General features: G+C 36.5%; 1 pseudogene; it reads left to right on the forward strand.

The window, feature by feature from the left end:
• LOC149211991 (uncharacterized) overlaps positions 1-17898 on the forward strand; it is a 101995-nt pseudogene extending 84097 nt beyond the window's left edge.
• The last annotated feature ends 5427 nt before the right edge of the window (positions 17899-23325 follow it).

Below are 23325 nucleotides of genomic sequence, written 5' to 3' on the forward strand. Positions count from 1 at the left end.
GTACTTGGATTGAATCAAATAATAAAAGTTGGTGCCATTTTTAGCTTATAAAGCTTGTTATCCTTCATAGGACTTTGAGTTTCCTTGGGCTTTTCCATCTCAAGAGCCTCAAAGCCCTTTTTTATAGTTTTGATTTCTTCTTTTCACTTCTTATTCACATGCATTTCGTATTCTTGTTTTTCCTATTTCTACATTTAGTATTGATGATGTTTTGTTGTAGGATTGAGTTAAATGGTTGAAGTGAGTTATTTTTCCGATTATTTATAGAGTCAAAAGAACTATTTCATCCTTGGAACATATTTGGAAGGTCACAGTGATCATTGAGCTACTTGGATTAGTTTACTTCTTCGCAAATCTAAAATTTATGGAAGTCCCTTGTAGCAAATAGTAGTATGTTATGAAACCAGCTCAAGAAAAGATAGAAAAGAAAGATCAACACCTTAGAATTCAGCCTCTTCGAGGGGGCAACCTCCTTTACATTACATAAATGAACAATTCTTGGATGATACAAATGACAAAACCTCCTTTCTATATATAGGAGTCTAAGGAGTCACAATATAATCCAGCCGACCTAACAATAATAATATAAAGCCACAAAAATAATAATAGAGGGATTCTATGGGGCACAGAAATAACAATATGTGGGTAATAGGGGCACAACAATATAAATAAGGGGTATAACTACAATAGTAATGGGGTAATCACTAGTATTATAGGGACCCAACATGCCCCTCTCCTTCAAAAAAAGTGTTGTCCTCAACGCTTGAGCAGTTCTGGATACTTCTGCATAAAATTCTCATCCTCCCATGTGGAATCTTCAGCGGATAAGTTCTTCCACTTGATAAGATACTCTGAAATTGATCGATTTCGTAGCTGTCGAGTTCTTGTTTCTGTGACTGCTTCCGGTTCCAATATAATTTTTCCTTCCTCGTCAAGTTCTGGCAATATTGTTTGAACTGGGAGCTTGTCACCTATAACCTTCTTTAAACATGAAACATGGAAAACTGGGTGCAATCGAGAAGCTGCAGGAAGCTCCAATTTGTATGCCATAGTACCAATCTTTTCCAACACCTTGTACGGACCATAATACTTTGGTGATAATTTATTATCCTTCTTAGCTTGCTTGAGGGACATTTGCTTATATGGTTGTAGCCGTAGGAATACCCAATCACCTACATCAAAACTTCTTTCACTGCGATGTTGATCTGCCTGTTGTTTCATTCTATTTTGTGCCAACACGAGGTTATCCTTTAAGAGTTGGAGGACTTGTTGTTGATGTTCGATGTGATGTTCCACTGCTTGAACCTTAGAATTTTCTCTTAAATATGATGTGATTGATGGTGGTTGGTACCCATAAAGTGCCATAAATGGGGTCATTTTTGTTGCTGTATGGAAGGAAGTGTTATACCACCATTCAGCCAGAGGCAACCATTTGACCCATTGTGTCTGTTTATCAGATACAAAGCAACGAAGATATCCTTCCAAACATTTGTTTACTATCTCAGTTTGCCCATCAGATTGAGGATGATAAGATGAGCTATGAGCTAACTGAGTACCAAGACAAGAAAATAATTCTGTCCAAAAATTTCCAGTGAAAATGGGATCTCTGTCACTTACAATAATCTTTGGGTTTCCATGTAGCTTTTGAACTGTTTCCATAAATGCAGTAGAAACTGTACTGGCTTTAAATGGATGTGATAATGCACAAAAGTGTGCATACTTGGTAAGTCTGTCAACTACCACCATGATGACACTCTTTCCCTCAGACTTGGGTAAACCTGTGATAAAATCCATTGAAACCTCCTCCCAACGTTGGCTTGGAATGGATAAAGGTTGTAATAGACCCGGTGTCTTAATTGTTTCAACTTTATTTTGTTGGCAAACCAAACATTCCGCCACAAACTTTTGAATATCTGATTTAAGGCCATCCCAAAAAAATTCCTTCTTAACCCTGTGGTAAGTTTTTAAAAATCCTGAGTGCCCTCCTAAGGGAGAAGTGTGCAATTCCATAAGAATCTTTTGTTTTAGCTGGGAATTCTTACAGAGGTATAAGCGATCTTTGTACCATAACGAATCATTTTTCCAGCTAAATGTATCAGAAGTACTGGAATCTTGTTGTAGCTTTCGAATAAGTGCCCACACTTCTTCGTCATTCTTCCATTCCTCCTTTGCTTCGTTTATCCAATCTGGTTGGATAATAGAAATGGCACACAACAATGCTTCCACATCCTCATCCTTTCTTGAGAGTGCATCTGCCACCACATTTTGCTTCCCTTTTTTGTAGATGATTTCAAAGTCATAACCCAACATCTTTGTGACCCACTTTTGTTGCTCTTCAGAGGATAATCTTTGTTCTAAAAAGTATTTAAGGCTATCATGATCCGTTTTTACCTTGAAGTGTCTTCCCATTAGGTAGGGTCGCCATTTCTTAAGTGCATGGAGTATTGCCAACATTTCCTTCTCATAAATAGCTTTGCTTAAAAACTTTCCCTTGATTGGACGACTTTCAAAAGCAATGGGTCTTTCATCTTGCATTAGAACAACACCAATTCCATTTCCTGAAGCATCACATTCCACAATAAAGGTTTTTGTGAAGTCCGGTGTAGCTAAGACTGGTGCTTGGCACATTGCCTCTTTAAGATGTTTAAAGGCCTTTGTTGCTTCCGGAGTCCATGAAAATGAATCTTTCTTCAATAATGTTGTTAGAGGTGCTGCTATTCTCCCATAATTCTTAACAAACTTGCGATAATACCCTGTCAACCCAAGAAATCCTCGCAGATGCTTTATGGATGTGGGGATTTTCCATTCCTTAATGGCTTTAATTTTGCTAGGGTCTACCTTAACTCCTTCATGAGATACAATATGACCCAAATATTCCACCTCCTGGACTCCAAAGAAACATTTGGATCTTTTTGCATATAATTGTTTCTCCTCCAATAGTTGTAGCACCTTGTCAACATGTTCAACATGATCCTTCCAAGACTTGCTGTAGATTAGTATATCATCAAAAAATACTAACACAAATTTTCTAAGGAATGGTTTGAAAATTGAATTCATCAAACCTTGAAATGTTGAAGGTGCATTGGTAAGGCCAAAAGGCATGACCAAAAATTCATAATGACCCTCATGAGTTCTAAATGCCGTTTTCGGAATGTCTTCAATCTTCATTCTGATTTGATGATATCCCGAACGAAGATCCAACTTGGTGAAGTAAATTGATCCATGCAATTCATCCAGTAATTCATCAATGACAGGAATGGGGAACTTATCTTTAATAGTGAGCTTGTTGAGCTCCCTATAATCTGGACACATGCGCCATGATCCATCCTTCTTGTGCACCAATACTACTGGAGCTGAGAAAGAACTTTGACTCGGTTGAATTATACCAGCCTCTAGCATTTCTGCAACCATACGTTCAATTTCACTTTTTTGGACATATGGATATCTGTACGGCCTGATGTTTGGAGGAACACTTCCTGGAATCAGATGAATAGCATGATCATGATCACGCATAGGTGGGAGACCTTTGGGAGTCTCAAATACCTTGGAATGATTGTCCAGGACTTTTTGGAGATCTGGAGAAATAGATGATTCCAATGTGGAAACATCTAGCGAACATAATTGTGCAATTACACCTCTTTGCTCCTTTTTTAGAAGCTTTGTCATGCCATTAGAGCTGATTATCTTTCCTGGTTTCCCTGCAATACCCCTTAATTCAACTTCCTTTCCTTCCACAGAAAATTTCATGAAAAGTTCTTGAAAATTAAAAGCTATTGTACCCAAGGATTGTAGCCATTGGACTCCTAGTACAACATCAGCACCTCCCATTGGAATGGAAAGCATTGGGCTAGTCAATACATATTCTCCCATGGATAGCTTGATATTATGGCACTTTCCAGAACAATTTATTGTTCCTCCATTTGCAATCATCACTTGACACTCTGGTGCTGGATATAGGAAGCAATTCAATTCTTTTGCTACCCTACAATGAATAAAATTGTGGGTGCTTCCTGAATCAATCAACACTATTACCTTTTTCTTCTTGATTTGTCCTTCTATCTTGATGGTTTGAGGAGTGGTAATTCCCGCCAATGCATTACAAGATATGGTCGGATTTATTTGTTCTTCATCTAGGCTTTGTTCCTGGAATATATCCTCTTCTTTTGACCTTTCTTGCTCCTTTTCTTCTTCCTCTTCACAATCTATGTAGAATAATTTCTTCTCAGCACACTTATGACCTTTTGTGTATTTGCTATCACAATTGTAACAAAGCCCTTTTGCTCTTTTTTCTTCCAATTGTTGTGGTGTCAACCTTGTAGGTTGTGGAAGACTATGGGCAACAACACTTCCGTCTTTATAGTTGTGAATGGTATGCTTCCTAGTTGCCATAATTTTGCTTTCCATTTTTCTTGCTAACCTGAATGCCTTCTCTAATGAATCAGGTTCCCAAAGGCGCACATCATGTTGGATATTATCCTTTAAAGACCCTATGAACACATCAATCCTATGCTCCTCTGGAATATCTTTTACCCTTATGTTCAATTTTTGGAACTCCTCAATGTGCTCCATTATTGAACCCTTTTGTTTGAGACTTATCAATTGGCTAAAAAAAGTGTTGCTTTTTGTATCCTCATAATGTGCTATCAATTCTTCCGTAAAAATTGCCCAAGTGATAAATTGTTTACGAGAACAAAGCCATTGATACCATACAAACTGATTTGGTTCCAAATATAAAGTTGCCATACGTACCTTTTGTGTGTTTTGCACATTATTGAGATCGAAGAATTGCTCCATCTGTAATATCCATGTGGCGGGATCCTTGCCATCAAACTTCCTCATATCGATTTTTGGAACATGGTGAGTCTTCGATCCAACATTAGAGTCTATGGAATCATGATTAACATTTCTTTTGTTCTCATCATGAGTTTCCTTTAGTACTCTTTCACCCTTAGTGACCATTTCTTGTAGCAACTTATCCATCTTATCATCCATGCCATCAATTTTAGCGTCCATGCCATTCACCTTAGTTTCCATGCCATCCATCTTAGCTTCTACACCTTTCTTTAAACCATCCATCTTAGCTTCTACATCTTTCCTTAAACCATCCATTTTATATTCTGTTGCTTTTTGTGCAAGTGACACTCGTTGCACTTGTTCTTGTAATTTTGATATATCATATAGCATTTCTTCTTCTTCTTCATGAGTCATGCTAGAGCTTTCAGTGTCCTTACTAGGTGTTTGCATTTTCTTTCCTCGGGGCATCAGTTACCGATAATAATTCTCTAATATGCCCTTTGAATTCCTTCAAAATAAATTTTCAAACCAAGCTTAAGCAAAAATTAAAGAAAATCTACACACCTTTTTTCACTTTGTAGGAGCTCGATATTGCCTCTGATGTATCTCTGTAATTTCTGATTATCTAGTTCTGAATTTGTGACCTGTAGTAGCCCTCTGTGTCCTCTTTCCAATGCCACAAGTCTGACCCAAATTGGATTCTCCAAGGAAGAGTTATGCGAAATCTCCCACAATGACTTGATTATAGACTAGTTCAGTAGAGCGAACTTGTACGACGTGCCACGTGTCACTGTTTAAACCTTTGACTCTGAAAAATATATAAAAGACAACTACAGTCCGTCCTCTTTTTGTAACTTCTTACGAAATTTCAATCCGATGCTCAGAAAGAAAGTTATGACGATTTTCCCCAGGTCACCTATTTTGAGTGTAATTCAGGAGTCTGCAAAAAGACCAACTTCCTCAGATCATATCTCCGAAAATATCACGCAAAAACCTCTGAAATTTGGACCCAAGGTTCAGCGCGATTTCTTCTCAAATGGGTTTTTTTTGCGACTTCTGAAACGTCACAGAACAAACGTTATAGCGAAAATGCCACTATGACCTGTTTGGAGCAGCGAAACCCTAGAATCCAAAGCTCTGATACCAAATGTTATGAAACCAGCTCAAGAAAAGATAGGAAAGAAAGATCAACGCCTTAGAATTCAGCCTCTTCGAGGGGGAAACCTCCTTTACATTACATAAATGAACAATTCTTGGATGATACAAATGACAAAACCTCCTTTCTATATATAGGAGTCTAAGGAGTCACAATATAATCCAGCCGACCTAACAATAATAATATAAAGCCACAAAAATAATAATAGAGGGATTCTATGGGGCACAGAAATAACAATATGTGGGTAATAGGGGCACAACAATATAAATAAGGGGTATAACTACAATAGTAATGGGGTAATCACTAGTATTATACGGACCCAACATAGTAATTGTTTGCTATTTTTTAGAACATGTTAATGAGGTTCATTTGAGTTTATTCCACTTGTATTAGGTCATAAAAAAATTAAATTTAATAACAAAATTTACCCCATTTATTTTTCACTTGATTAGGTTAGGCATTTGATAAGTTAACTAGCTCACCAATTCTCAAATTTCGAAATTTTAGACTAGGAAATGTCAAGGATAGGAAAAACCACTATCAATATAGGAAATCCTCTACGCCAATGATAGATCATAACCAAATAACCACATGCATATGTCATGTATACCAAAACTACCAAGGAAATCATACATGAAACTCGGTACATGCAAGAAAAATCCACTATAGTTGTTGATCCTGATATCCTCTTGCACTTTTCTGCTTTTCCTTTTCCTTATTGTTCCAAATCTCAAGTATGCAACACTCCTGTAAGAGTGCTCCAAGAAAACTATAAGTCTCCAAGAGTATTAGAGTGAGAGAATAGAATGAGAGATCCAAAACTGTACTGAAAAAATTATGTGAAATAATCCTCAAAATCTTTTTTATTAATGAGGCCTCTAATTTCTTCAATTTTCCATTATTTTCCTTCATTTTCCTCCTCACATACAACCTATGACATTTCACCTTCTTTTTCTCCTGATTTCCATTATTTTCATAAATATATGTCATTTTACCTTTCCAAATCCTTGGTCATTTCCTTTTCCAATTTTCATATCCATTAATTAACCAAATGAAAAACCACACTAGGATGTTTTTCCCAACATTCATCTTGGAATACGTCTCCCATGACCAAGGTCTTATTTTTTCTTTATTAATTTTTACATGGATTTTTTACTAGGGCTATTACAAAACATTCCCCCTTGGGGAGTAACACTATCCTTGATTTTCAATGACACCTACAACCAACAAGACTGTTGAAATCAAAACACACTTCCCATGGAGATTTATAACTTAGCTTGTTGCAGTATTTACAATGATCAACCTGTTGAGAAGAAAACCAACATGACAACCATAATGACATGACACCCATACTACTTATTGGAGTTTTATAACACAACTCGTGGTGGTATTTACATCCATATACATATGTACATATACCCAAAAAATCATACCAAGCATATATCAAAGACATATATCAAGGACACTCATTCCACCAATGAGTAGAGAATGATGCACAACTGACATCTAATTGGCCATCTCCCATGTAGCTTCATCGGGCCCAAAGTTCTTCCACTGCACTTTATCTTGCCTAGTTTCTTGGTTCTGAAGCATGAGTGTCTTTCTCTGCAATATACACTGAGGTTCTAGCTGGAATTATCCTTCTGGCTCCACCTGCAATATAGGCTAGTCAATCACATGATGAACATCTTTAACATACTTTTAAGAAATCATACATGGAAAACATCATGGAAATTCACTTTCAGAGGTAGTGAAAATCAACAGGCTAGTGGTCCAATCCTTTCAAGAATCTTGAAAGGTCCACAAAACTAAGGTGCCAGCTTGGCACATGATCCAATCCATAAGAAACTCTTCTTAAGCTTGAAGCGCAAGTACACCTGTTCTCGAACCTGAAACTCCTTAAACATCCTGTTTTGATATGCATAACTCTTCTTTCTATCCTATGTTGTGTTTAGATTTTTCTTGATTACCTGCATTTCCTGATCCATTTCTACCAAGATATATGGTCCTATCAATACTCTATTAATTGTATCACTCCAACTAATAGGAGTATTACAACTCCAACCATAGAGTGCCTCGAACGAAATCATCCTCAAAGAATTTTAATACCCATTGTTGTAAGAAAACTCTACCAGTGGAGCATACTCTTCCCACATTCATTGTTGATGCATCACATACATCCTCAACATATCCTCCAATATCCTGTTGACCCTCTCTGTCTTTCCATCTATCTGTGGATGGTAAGTTGTGCTGAAGGCCAACTCTATACCCAAACCTATAAATAACTCTTTCCAGAACCTAGAAGTAAACTTAGCATCCCTGTCTAACATAATCTTCTTTCAAACACCATGAGACCTCATCACATACCTAATGAAAACCTGTACTAAATCATTGGCTGAATAAATAGACTTCACTGGAATGAAATGTGCTACCTTTTTTAACCTATCAACCACAACCATAATCGAGTCATGTTGTCTAGATGTCCTTAAAAAACCTGTAATGAAGTCCATCGAAATGACCTCCCATTTCCACTTTGGAATTGAGGTCAGTTTTAGTAACGCACTTGGATGCTTACGCTCTGCCTTTACCTATTGAAAATCCAAGCATCTCGTGATGAACTCTGCCACTTATTTCTTAAAGTTTGGCCAGTAATAGAACGTCTTCACTGCTGTCAATTTCTTCTGATACCTTGGGTGACCTAAATATAGTTTGGCATGAAAATCTCTCAAGAGAAGATTCTTGAGCTCGCTTTCATTTGAAACATATATCCAATCCCTAAATATGAACAAGCCATCTGCAGAGAGACGATAGTCCACATCCTGTGCACCTATACCTACACTTGTGCCTCTACATGTACCTATCCCTGTACCCATACTATGTTGTAATATATGCCTGAGTTCCATGTACCTGTTATCCTGCTAACCTTCCTATGAGATCTGAGCCTGTAAATCTGTTCCATAAGAACTCATAGATGCTATGTGGTTCACCTGTATCTGTCCGCTAAGAGAATTTGAAACCATGTTCTATTTACCTTTAATGTACTTGATCTCAAAGTCAAACTCATTGATCATGGCCAACCATCTAGCTTACCCAACGTTCAAATTCGGTTTGTCAAGTAGATACCTAAATCTATTGTGATCATTCATCAATATGAACCACCTGTCAAGAAGATAGTGCCTCCACACCCTCAATGCATGGATGATTGCTTCCAACTCAAGCTCATGTGTTGGATAATTTTTCTCATGCTCATTCAATTTTTGTGATTCATAACATAGTACCATTCCTTCCTACATAAGAAATCCATCAAGTCCTCTCTCACAAGCATCTGTGCATACCACAAACTCTTTGTCCAGATTTGATATCTCTAGCATTGGAGCATTTGTCAACAACTGTTTCAACTGCTCAAACTTATTGCACATTATTCTTTACATTCAATTTTTTTACCTTTTAGCTGCAATGACATGATAGGATATGAAATTTGAGATAAGTTCTTGATGAACCTCCTGTAGTAACCTACTAACCCCATAAATGATCTTACCTCATCCATATTCCTAGGAGTTGCTCATTCCATGATATCCCTTATCTTCTCTAGATCTACAGCAACATGCCCCATGTAATGTACCTTTGTCCAAAAGAAACTGAATTTTCTAAGCTTAACATAGATCTGATCCTCTTAGAAATCTCCTCACTACTGCTAAATGTTCGGCATGCTCTTCCTCATTCTTATAATATACCAATATATCATCAATAAATACAATAAAAAACTTGTCCATATAAGGACACAACACACCATTCATCAAACACATAAAAGTAGTTCGAGAATTAGTCAAACCAAATGGAACTACAATAAACTCATAATGTCTGTACCTAGTCTGGAAAGTTGTCTTGTGAATGCCATCTTCTTTAATGTGTACCTGATGATATCCTGATCTCAGATCAATCTTCGAGAAAACCACTACTCCCTTCAACTGATCAAAAAAATCATCAATCCTTGGCAACCTCATAGTACCATCATTCTTCTTCACAAACAAGGTCGGTGCACCCCATGGTGATACACTTGGCCTAATGTATCCCTTGTCAATTATTTCCTTCAACTTCAAATTCAGCTCTACCAACTCTGCAGTGCTCATCATGTATGGTGCTTTTGATGCTGGTGCTACCCCTGGTACCAACTCAATAGAAATATCCACTTCCCCGTGAGGTAGAAACTCCGAAATATCTACGGGAAATACATCCTGAAACTATTGTAAAACTAGGTACCTACTCAAAACATCTGCATCCACAACATCCTTACCTTTATCACTAGAAATATGTACCTCAAATAACACACACCCTTTCCTCTGACTACGCTTCACCTATATAGATGTCACCATTCTAACTAATGTTTCCTTCTTCTTACCCTACAAGAATCTATGTTCTCCATTGTCATCCAAGCACTCAATAGATTTGTCATTACATTCCACCTTGGTCCTATGGAGATACAACCAGTCCATACCAAAAAGCATGTTGTATGAACCCAACAAAAATAAATTCAAATGTTCAGATGTAGACATGCCATTCAACACAATTGTACATGATCTTACCCAATGATGAAATCACTTCTTTGTACTTATATCCAATTGTACTAACCAAGATTATACATGCACTTATTTATTAAAACCACACTTATCCACTAGGTCAGGATTAACATAACTATAATTAGATATAGGGTCAATAAAAATAGAGACAACTTGATAACAACTATTGCTGTCCATCTCGATAATAGACGTCTGGTGATCTTCCTTCTTGTTATCCAACACTGCATAGATCTGAGGAGCACTTTGTCCAACATCCCCCACTATTTGTGCTTCCTGAGCAATGTAGATCCATGCTCTACCACACTGATGTTGTGGAAATCTCTCCTACAATTATCTTTTCCACAAGTCCAACATTATATAGGCTTCGAAACTACACCCTTTTTTTGTTCCTCAAACTCAAATCCCTACCCTTTGTCAAATGGATTGAACTTATTGTGTGATGTTACATTATCTTTGTTACCTGTGTCTTGAGGCCTTGCTCACTTCTTATCTCATTTCCCTTTATTCCTTGTATTACATTTCTAGTTTGGTTTAGTCTCAGATCTATGCTTTGATAGTTCATAACATTGTTTTAGCTTCTGGATGGCTTCCTCCAATGATTTAGGCTAATCAACCTCAATCCTATCTTTGAATTCTATTGGAAACCCATTGATGAATCTATGAATCTTTGCTTTCTCCTCCTTGAGGTAGGGCACATACCTCAATAACTCTAATAACCTACTAGTGTACTCCTCATCAATCATAGATCCCATATTTAGCTCATAAAACTCTTTTTCCCTGTCATCATAGTATCTCTTTGATAGATACTTCTTCCTGAATAGTCTCTCAAATTCACTCCAAGTCAACTTCTTCTCATAAATATCTCTGATGTTATTTACAACTTCCCGCCAGATATTTGTTTAACCTTTAAGACTGAATGTAGATATTATTCTCTTCATGTTCTCTGAGTAATCATGCAATCTGAAGAACTTATTCGTTCCAAGAAACCATGCTTCCGCATCCTATGTTTTCTTCATTTCCCCATCGAATGTAGGTCGCTTTGATTTCTTGAACTCATCTGAAAAATATCCCCTATCACTCCTCCTGTAAGGATGATAATGATGATAACCATGATACTTGTTAGAACCAGAACTAGAATAGTGCATGTGTCCATCACACCTCCTATCCAATGTATCGAAGAACATTCCATCCCAAATAGTGTCATCTCTATCTAACATGTGCCCACTATGGGGTCTTCCACCATAGGCCCCATTAGTACTATCCTCTTGCCCATAGCTAATCTTAAGTGGTCCTTGTATCTACAGTTTTGACACACTCTAAAGAATTCTTGCATTTACGTTTGCTTGTTTCTCCTGTTCCTATATGATTCTATCATTATCTGCTTTTAAACTTCTTATTTCTTACTTCAAACTCCTCGGTGTGTCTGCTAAGTTAGAAGAGTTTCCAACACCACACTGCTCATCTAATTCATAGGGAGAATCTTTGTAGTCTACCATCTTGCTAGTCATGTTTGTTTTCTTCTTCCCACAAGGTATATCATGTCAGCTAAACAAAATCATAAACAAACTAGCGTACCTTAGTATATTTTAGGGAGGATGTCCCATCTACAAGGCCAACCAAATTAGCATGATACATAAATAAACATAATCAGATCAACATATAAGCATATTTTCAGCCATTATCCAGTTATCCATGCATGACCATGATAACCACATACCATGACTTCGTGCACAATGACAATCATCCATCCAATGTATGTATAACAACATATAAGCACTAACACACATAATTGATGCATGACAGTCATAAACTCACAATAAATACATTCAACAATTACAACATCGATTTTCACATGGCGACACCACTACAATCATGACCAATCTCATGCATACACAACAAGCACATAGACCACAAGCAAAAGGACCTATATGCAACTGACATGTACACATGACAACACCTTCATCCAAGGGAAACAAAAACCAAACATTACTCAAGAAGAATGGAACCAAGTTTTAATACCACTATGTAACACCCTCCTTCCACATTTACCCAAGTAACCAACCAACTAGGGTAAACATGTGATGAAGAGTTACTATGATATAATTTGACTCCCTATGTATCAGTTAAGGAAGTGGAACCGATGGAACACAGCTGACTCGACCTTCTACACATGCAATAGAAACCCCAGGAGCCATCCAACCCATCCAGATGACCAAGCCTAAGACAAATTGATATTTTGCTACATTAAATCTTAAGTCGCTCCCTTGACATGGGCATGCATGTGATTGGGAACCACTAGTTGCTCCCACCAAAAGGCATGCCTATGACTGGGGACTTTTCCAGGTAGTTCTGTGGTAGCAACTCCATATTTCATGCCACTTTTTCAGGGCGAGGACTCAAGCCACTACCTAGAATTCTAGGAAACTTCAAGAAATGAAAAGTAACATAAAACAATGATACAAATGCAAATTCTTGAAAAAGGCCTTGAATGGGCCCCTACTATCCATTACATACATTTTGTCAAACACGTCACAAATACGCATTCTATAGGTTTAAACAACATATTTGAGCATAAGGGTCTCCCACTTATCTGAGAATCACTAAGAAGCATTGTTGCCTCATCATAATAACTGCATTAGCATCTATTAATCCATATATTCAATATACATTCAAGGATTAACCAAAACATGATGAGAGCCATACATTTTCATTGTCATATAACTCACTCATAACCAACATATAACCAAAAAAAATATCAAGGATATAACAACCATATAAGCCACATATAAATAAGTATATTTACCGATAAAATACCAAGGAGGAATAGCTCTTATTGATGATTTCATAAGTTGATTAGGTATGGGACTTCCACGAACCACTCGACCATAGACTAGGTTGAACCAAATCTTTCTTTCAGCCAGTCACCCCTATGCCATACTCCAAGCATGAATGTGGGATCTCGTAAAAAAAATCAATCAAAATCATCTAGGGATTCCCAAGGCCAAAACACATAAACCCTAAACAAGTGATTCCACCTCACAATTGGACATCACTAACCATCACCAGATTGGTCTCTATCCAAGCTATCCAGGGCTCTAGAGCATTTGTTCCAACTAGGGCTTCTAGAAATAGTAACTCAATCCAGAGTTGTCGCCGGGATTCCAAAGAATTTGTCCAACCAAGGCTTCCAAGACTAGTAACTCAACCCACCAAGGGCTTCCAGAGCATTTGTATAACCAAGGCTTCCAGGACTAGTAACTAAACCCAAGTTGTTACAGGGCTTCCAGAGTGTTTTTCCAACCAGGGCTTCTAGGAACTAATATTTGAACCCACAACCAAAGGCACAAGAAAAACAACCAGAAAACAAAAGTAAAACCCACAACACTATGACTATCCAGGAAATGGAAAGGCTAGAAAAATAATTGTCAATCCATGCAATCCTCCATGCCAATGACAAATCATAACCAAATAACCACATGCCTATGCCATGCATGCCAAAACTAGTAAGTAAATTATACATGTAACTCGATACTTGCAAGAAAAATTCATTGTAGCCACTTATCTTGATGTCCTCTTGCGCTTTCCTACTTTTCCTTTGCCTTCTTTCTCTAGATCCAAAGTATGTTGTTTGGGCTTAAAAATGTCATACAAATATCACTCATTACCATACATTTTTCACCTATGTTTCCATTATATCACCCATTATTCACCACCATGTCACTTCATTTTCCCTATTATTCACCATTAATGGGTCTCTTTTATATTTTCCAAATATTATTTATTTTTAAGCATTTTTAAGAGAAATTCTTGATTAAATATTAGAAAATAATATATTTTACTTTATATATGGAAAGTGGGCTATTTTTGTGACATGTGTAGGTGCCAAGGAAGCTTCCAAGACACCTTTATGTGGCCTTGAATGATCAAATTCGAATTTGAAGAGATAAACCTCATGGAGAAGATCAAGGACAAAAGGGGGTTATGTGTCTAGATGGTTGAGAGATTTATGGAACTAAAGAGAGATTAGTGGATGATCATTATGAGTTTGTTACTCATCCCATTGTATAAATAGGAGTACAATCTCCTCCATTTGTAATCTTGAAGTTTTTGTAATCTTAGAATTTTGGAGTATGTAATCTTAGAAGCTTAGAGTTGTAATCTTAGAGTTGGTTTGTAATGGAGATTTTGAAATAAAGGATCATACTTCAATTTTGCTTCTACATTTGAGTCTCCATTGAAGTGGTGTGCTTGTGGAGTTATGGAGGGCCCCCATGGCCTCACTTGCATGCTTATTTGTTTATTTTAGGTATAATTTATTTTATGTTTTTGTTTGATTTCAGTTTTCAAGTTTTTGTTAAATGTTCTAATATTGGAAGAGTCTTATTTGAAAGTGTTCTTGTAAGAGAACCGTAAGATTTCAAACAATTATTAGATCTAGGCTTTTAAGTTCTTATTAGATGTTCTAATGTTGGAAGAGATCTTGTAAAATATGTTCTTGTAAGAGAACCATAGATCTCAAACAATTGTTAGATCTAGGTTTGATTAGTTATTGAAAGAGGTCTTAATGAATATGTTCTTGTAAGGGGACTTTAAGATCTTGGACAAATTAGGAATCCTTCTAAATCTATATATTTTAGATAAGCGCTTCTAAGTTTACCTTCCCGGGTTGACATTAAATTGAACTCTAATTGACATCATCAATTGGAACCAAACATTTTGGCGTCGTTGCCGGGGAAGTGCAACTAGAAGGATTTAGTAATTATTTTATGCATTTGTTTTTATGGACTAATTTGTGGAACTTGGTGACAGCAGGTTCATAAAGGAGTTCAAAGTTTGGAGCATTTTTTATTTTCGTACATAGTTAATTTAAATTCAGTTTTTATTTAAAACCCCCCATTTCTCACTAATCCATCTACGGATGAGGACTTTGACAATGTTGAACAGGTACTTCTTGGAGAGCAAGGACAATAACCTTGAGCCAACTCTAAGACAGGTTACTCACATACGTGTAAAACATAACGTAAAAATTTTAAATCGTGATGTGAGCATGTTCAAACTTTTAATTCGTAGAAGGCTTCACTGGAAGCATTCTTTTACTTAGAAAATAAAAAATGTTTCTAGTTAATGTAGAATAGAAAAAATATATAAATAAATAAAATGAGATCTCATTAGAAGTCATTATCATTAGAAGTTTTTAGTCTTGTTTTCAAAAAATAAATCATCATGAATAAATTCAGTGGCACATCTTTACATCTCTATGTCTTGTTTCTGTATCACGAGTGAACTAGGAGCTTGATTATCGGAAAGCCTTGTCTTTTGAGAGTCTAAACGCCCCCGTGACATTGCAGAAAGAGTGTAGATAATGCAAGGTTTTGTCGCAAATCTTAATTGTGTTTTATCCATCCACGCTAGCCTACATAAATAAAAAAAATCAAGAGATTATTATGCTCTCTTCCTGCGCTTCGTGCGATCAGGAAGATCAGAAAATCTATTGATTTATTTCAAAAAAAAAAAATTACTTTTGCTGGAAAATTGAGCTGCGCATTCTATAGAAATTTGCAAGATTCTGATATCGATCTGCTGCAACAATTTTCTATTCAAACTAAATTCACATCATATTGAAATAAATCAATGGAATTATTAATGTACATATTTGATTTTGCAATTTTTTTTTTATCATATTCTCTAGTTCTGGCCTCTCGATTTAAATCTATCGTTCCTGTGCCATATACAACATAAATATATATCCATTGAAACAAGAATCTTCCTAGGTCACTCAAATGCATTTCTACACTTACGTCCCATCTTTCTATTAGACATGCATTGGCTTTGCAAGAATGCATCATACTGGTTACATATCACTCTCTGCTAAAAAATACTCTAGCAACATCACTACTGAACATACAATTACACCTTCAAATATTTCTATGTAGTCAATGTCATGAGTCTCATGGGTTTGTTGGTTCCAAATGCTCTCTCTGAAAAAAACTCGATCGATCCATACTGATGATTATAATTCAACCAAATCGACACCACTGACCAGATAAGGTTCCCACGCAAATCTATCTTACAAGCAATCCATACGCAACCCCTGAAAACGTCAGTTTTAAAAAGCGGTTTGTGATCAAACCAAGACAAATATGGACAAACGAAGACATGGGTTTTTTCCAAAATAGAATTAGTTACATAACCCAAAAATCGTTTGCTTGAATTCCTAATGGTTTGAGAGGGAATCACGGTTCTTCGAGACCCTATTTTGGGGACTGCGTGAAGAAAAATGGTTTTTACAATCAATGTGCAGAGAATTATGGGTTTCGCTGGCAGTAGAGCAGATTTTGAGTGATTTGAGTGATTTTGCATGCAGATTTATTGGCTCGATTTGAGCGATTTGCACCCTCACGTGTTGCCTGGCTCAAAATGAGCATCTACAAACCAAAGTCAAGAAAGCCAATACGCCCATCGTGAAGCTGTCAAAGCATTTTGATCTGGTCTCTCTCTCTCTCTGCTTATTTGTTGAGCAGAAAGGGTTCCCCGTCTCTTAAATTGGATCCATCTGCTTCAATTTTTCCATGTTCTGTTATACATCTGGATTCAGCCTCATGTTTAGCACATAATGTCAATGCAATGTATTGAACGTTCAGGAAGACATATCCATTATATTTCTCATTGACGTTTGTGTCGTATGTTGTCCTTCATCTTCAAAAGTTTATGGAGTCTCCCATGCAGACATGTTGGAATGCTATTAATGGGGCTGTGCGCTCTACATCAATCCTGTCGGCTTTTGTAGGAATATTTCAGGGAGTTAGACGCTTGCAAAGAAAGGTTTTAACAAGGGACCATAAGCTTGTGTATTGGTTTGCTAGAGGCATGGCTGCTTTGTCTGCCTTGCTATAGAGGAAGAGCAGACGAGACGAATTAGCTCTTTATGTGCTTCCTCGAGCTGCAGATTCATTGTGGTATATTTTAGTGAACAGATATCTACTTCCAGATATAAGAAACGTTGAAGTGGCACTTTTCTGCCTATGCATGGGAGGAATAACGTATTATATGGAGTATGAACCAGATACAATGGCCCCTTTCTAAGAGGGCTGATAAAGCGTTTTCTTGCTTGCCGAAGAAGCACAGCTGACCAGCCTCCCGACCTTGGGGCTTCATATTTCTATGTCAACACCTTGAACTCTGGACATACTGCAAATTCAGAAGATAAACATGCCAGAAACTCACGCAGTTCATCAACGACAAGGGAAGAGTTGAATCTGGAAGCCTTTTCTGGACTCTGACCACAATTTTGACAAGGGAATCTCTTTTATTTAAGTGGAGTGCTATGATATGTTTTAGCTTTTCCCTTGGCATAGTTAAATTCATTTTTTTTCTCTTCTTAAAATTCATTCACAACATTCTATTTTTCACCAGTGACTTGGAGTAGGCATTGATTGTTGTATGCTTTTATAACGTACTCATCAGCAGCAGCGCTGCTAGTGCGCCAGACTGATCTACTGTCGCGGGTTGCCAATTCACCAGCAACATCGTCCATGCCTCAGAAATGCATCATACACTTCACCATGCCAATTCACCAGCAGTGAAGCAGATTTTGAGCTTAAAAAGACATGGTAATTCTTTTCTTTGGGCATTGATTAAAAAAAAAAAAACGTTGATGAGTTTGGAAACTTCATTTTAGAGTTAGTTTATTTTGAGAATTTTTCTTTATTAGTTTTTAATAAATAAAATTGTGTTGATTTTACCATTTCAAAAAAAAACTCAACTTAAATGATAAATTAAAAAATTTATGTTTTTTAATTTGTTGTTTAAAAAAAAAAACTAAATAAATAAAAAAAATCAACATAAATAATAATAATAATAATAATAATAATAATTCAAAAATAAAAAAATATATGTCTTCATTTATTTATTACTTTTGATAATTTCTTTTTAAATTTGTTGTTTAAAAAAAATTCACAAAATTCACGCAGATTTGAAAATAAAAAATGGGATACTTGGAAACAAATTTCGAAAATCGATTTATCAAACATTGGAGGATTCTAGAGATGATGATTATCTTGTTTCGATAGCTTCAAGTTGGCATTAAACTCATAACATCTTTCTGTTGAATGCTTTTATGTGACATACTAATATGCAGAACACAACAGATCTTTCTAATGTCAATCTTTTTACCTAGCACATTTCATGAGTTATCTGACACAAACAGGGAGTATTACTTTTCATGGTTATTTTTAAGAATGGATTGATACTAATATCATGAATTGAGTTAATTTCAACACTTTGATTTTTCTTAAATCTGTTTTATTTTGGTATGAAATTTTTGCGTAAGAATCATGAAGGAAATGCGCAATTCTTCTTGAACACACTTATGTTTTCTTTCTGCCAAGTTTTTTTAACAGGTTACAGGATAATAAAGTGATCATTAAGAAGATTACATTGTGACGACAATTAGTCTTCCAAAGACTAAATTGAGTCAAAGTCCTAGAGTCTAATTAACTTTTTAAAAAACACCTAGAGGCTTGCATGCCTTAATGGCAAGTACTCTTGCCAATGAACAATGGGAGTACATTAATATCCCTTGTTCATTGGATCTTGTAGGTGACTCGACCACGACAAATTCATTCGTACCTACAAAGATGTGTTAGGCATCTTGACTCCCATTGGAATTAATGGTGGGAGCTCTCGTGTTGGCTAGTCGCATTCATTGATGGCCACTAAGTCAACAAATTCTTACTATGTTCGACACCAGCACATTTAATCACATAGTAAGATTTGTGCCATCGACTGTCAAAGACTTGAAGACGCATATTTTGTAGCAGATGAAGCAGATTTCCTTTCATTTTTTGTCAGTTTGTCATGACTTGAGGACAAGTCAATAAATAAGGTTGGGGGAGGAAAATGTAACTTATATATTTTGTATACCTTCCAAGCCTTATAGATTTTCAGCCATATTCAATAGACTCATCAGATTCATCAGACTATCCAGTAGTAGATACGACAATACAGATCCATCTTTCATCCACAACTTGCAGAAGAAGCTTCAGATCAGAATTGTAGCAGTTGAACATGCATGATTCATCCACTTTTGTAGGTAAGTAAGGTATGATGTTTTCTAACCTTTAATCTTGAAATTCTTTTTAGATGCTAAAATGATGATATTTGGAAAATATTCCACTATTTCACTATTCCCTTTCTCATTAAAAATTGCCAAAAACCATCAGTTGGGGAGAGGGGAATTTCACACTTCATTTTTTCCCTCATTCATATTACATCTTAACCCACATAGTCTTCCCACAATAAAAACTACTACAAAATGATGAGCATATTAAATGACTTCTTAAAATGATTGATCTAAACAAAGTAAATAATGATTGTAACACAAGAACCAATCATTAAAAGATGCAAATGCTTTGAAAAAAATAAAAGTTAAAAGGAAGTCCATGATTGAAGGATGTTTGTTACACAAGAACCAAACATCTTGTAAAAGGAAGCTCATCTAAGAAATAAATCAAATAAGTGATTGTAGTAGCTTGCATCAGGACATGCAAGAGCTTCAATTGGGGAGTATGTTTGGGCTTCAAAATGTCATACAAATATCACTCATTACCATAAATTTTTCACCTATGTTTCCATTATATCACCCATTATTCACCACCATGTCACTTCATTTTCCCTATTATTCACCATTAATGGGTCTCTTTTATATTTTCCAAATATTATTTATTTTTAAGCATTTTAAGAGAAATTCTTGATTAAATATTAGAAAATAATATATTTTACTTTATATATGGAAAGTGGGTTGTTTTTGTGACATGTGTAGGTGCCAAGGACGCTTCCAAGACACCTTTATGTGGCCTTGAATGATGAAATTCGAATTTGAAGAGATAAACCTCATGGAGAAGATCAAGGACAAAAGGGGGTTATGTGTCTAGATGGTTGAGAGATTTATGGAACTAAAGAGAGATTAGTGGATGATCATTATGTGTTTGTTACTCATCCCATTGTATAAATAGGAGTACAATCTCCTCCATTTGTAATCTTGAAGTTTTTGTAATCTTAGAATTTTTTGGAATATGTAATCTTAGAAGCTTAGAGTTGTAATATTAGAGTTGGTTTGTAATGGAGATTTTGAAATAAATGATCATACTTCAATTTTGCTTCTACATTTGAGTCTCCAATGAAGTGGTGTGCTTGTGGAGTTATGGAGGGCCCACATGGCCTCACTTGCATGCTTATTTGTTTATTTTAGGTATAATTTATTTTATGTTTTTGTTTGATTTTAGTTTTCAAGTTTTTGTTAAATGTTCAAATATTGAAAGAGTCTTATTTGGAAGTGTTCTTGTAAGAGAACCGTAAGATTTCAAACAATTATTAGATCTAGGCTTTTAAGTTCTTATTAGATGTTCTAATGTTGGAAGAGATCTTGTAAAATATGTCTGAAATAATTGTTAGATCTAGGTTTGATTAGTTATTGAAAGAGGTCTTAATGAATATGTTCTTGTAAGGGGACTTTAAGATCTTGGACAAATTAGGAATCCTTCTAAATCTATATATTTTAGATAAGCGCTTCTAAGTTTACCTTCCCGGGTTGACATTAAACTGAACTCTAATTGACATCATCAATTGGAACCAAACATATGTCACACTCCTCCAAGAATGCTCCAAGAAAAATATAAGTTTCCAAGAGTATGAGAGGGAGATAAGAGAATGAGAGCTCCAAAAATTTTTGGGTTGTGTTATATTATTTCCACCACTACCTGACGTAGTTAACCGGGGGATTAGAGGGGGGCAGCGTCCCAAGGAAAAAAAAAATTGGACCCTATATTAGGTTGGGTGGACCTACCTATGGTTTTGTGCATGGTTTTTCGCACATGGTTTTGGACGTAATGGTTTTCGGTCCATGGTTTTGGACACGATGGTTTTTGGTCCATGGTATTGGATGCTTCGGCATGTATAAATATGTATTGTAACATTGAAAGGAACATAATGAAAAATAAAAGCTGGTAGTCCCAGTTTTGGGATCCAGGGGAAAATATTTGTGTATATGTGTTTTATGTGTTATGCTCTCGCATTTTTTATTTTCTATGTTTTAGAATTCGTATGCAGGTAATTTTTGTATGGGGTTAAAGCCTACATTTGGTATCAGACTTGTTTTGGCTTCAAGGGGATGCCTTTGTTGCTGAGGGGTTTCACTCGGGCCTGTGGTAGACCCTGTTCAATGGGAGATCCGCGTGATCGATTCTGGTGGCGAAAGAAGATGGCGAGCAATGGAAAGATAGAGAGAAATTTAAGGGTCAGAGTTTTGAGTTATGGAAACTCAAGATGGAGGATCTGTTGGTGGATAAAGATTAGTGGATCGCGGTAGATCCGGGTACTAAACCAACAGGAGTGTCCGATGAGGAATGGAATAAGTTGGATCGGAAGGGAAAGAGCACAATATGATTGTGTGTCTGAGATTCAGTATTGTTGAATGTATCAGGGGAAGCTGCGGCTAAGGCTTTGTGGGACAAGTTAGCGACTTTGTACCAATCTAAGTCTTTGGTGAATAAATTGTTCCTACATAAAAAACTGTATAACCCGAGGATGAAAGATGGAGACTCAATGAAAGAGCATTTGAACACATTTAATACTATGGTAAGTAAGTTATTATCTATTGATATTAAAATTAAAGATGAAGATAAGTGCATCAGTTTATTGTGTTCTCTACCAGATTCGTGGGATAGTCTGGTTGTTGCAATTGGTAGCAATGCAACTGCCTTGCAGTTTGACGAAATAGTCTTATCCTTGCTGACAAAGGAGATGAGATGGAAAAATATGGAGAGCCAGAATGGTGATGCCTTGCCTGTACGAGGACGGTCCCAGAAGAGAAACAAAAATAAGTCATCGAGTAGGAGAGTTAAATATGGAGGGAGATCTAAATCTCCAGGAAAACCTGTAAAGGTGGTGTGTTGGAAATGCTGAAGGGAAGGGCACTACAAAAGGGATTGTAAATCTAAAGCTCTTGACAAAGGAAAGGGATTTGATGTTGCTCCTTCTGTAGAGGTGAAAACCACCTCAGATGAAGGTGGGGATGTGTACATTGGCTTCTTCAAGTACACATGTAGAACATGAGGCATGGCTGATTGACTTAGGTGCATCCTTTCACTTCACTCCCCATAGAGAGTGGTTCTGTGAGTATGAGAAATATGATGGTGGTGATGTATTCTTGGGGGATGACAAGAAGGCTAGAATCGTTGGTCATGGAAAAGTAAAGTTGAAGTTGCAAGGTGGAAGGATTAGAACACTTCCGGGTGTTCTGCATATTCCTACATTGGCTAGAAATCTGATTTCCGTAAGCAAGATGGACGATGCAGGTGTAAAAACAGTGTTCGATAAGGATACCTGCAAGATGGTTCGGGGAGCACTGTTATTGATGCAGGGAGTTTGGATTGGAACTTTGTACAAGCTGCAAGGTAGCACTGTTGTTAATGGGTGAAACAGTTCTGTGGTTCCTGAAAGTGGAGCAGAAAATCTAGTGGTCTCTGGAGAGAATACCATGTTGTGGCATCAAAGGCTTAGACATATTGGAGAGAAGGGCCTTCGAATACTTCATGGTAAAGGTATGGTAGAAGGTATGAATAATAACTCTCTAGATTTTGATTTATGTGAAAATTGTGTATATGGGAAGCAGAATCAGGTGAGTTCCCCTCTGGTGGTAAGAGGGAAAAACAAATATTAGAGCTTGTGCACAGTGATGTGTTTGGACCTATGAAGGTTCCATTACTGGGTAAGTTTTTGTACTATGTATCATTTATAGAT

The sequence above is a fragment of the Pinus tabuliformis genome, chromosome 1_1, assembly GCF_031772625.1.
Source record: "Pinus tabuliformis cultivar Carrire ecotype Pingquan chromosome 1_1, CPIR1, whole genome shotgun sequence".
NCBI lineage: Eukaryota > Viridiplantae > Streptophyta > Pinopsida > Pinales > Pinaceae > Pinus > Pinus tabuliformis.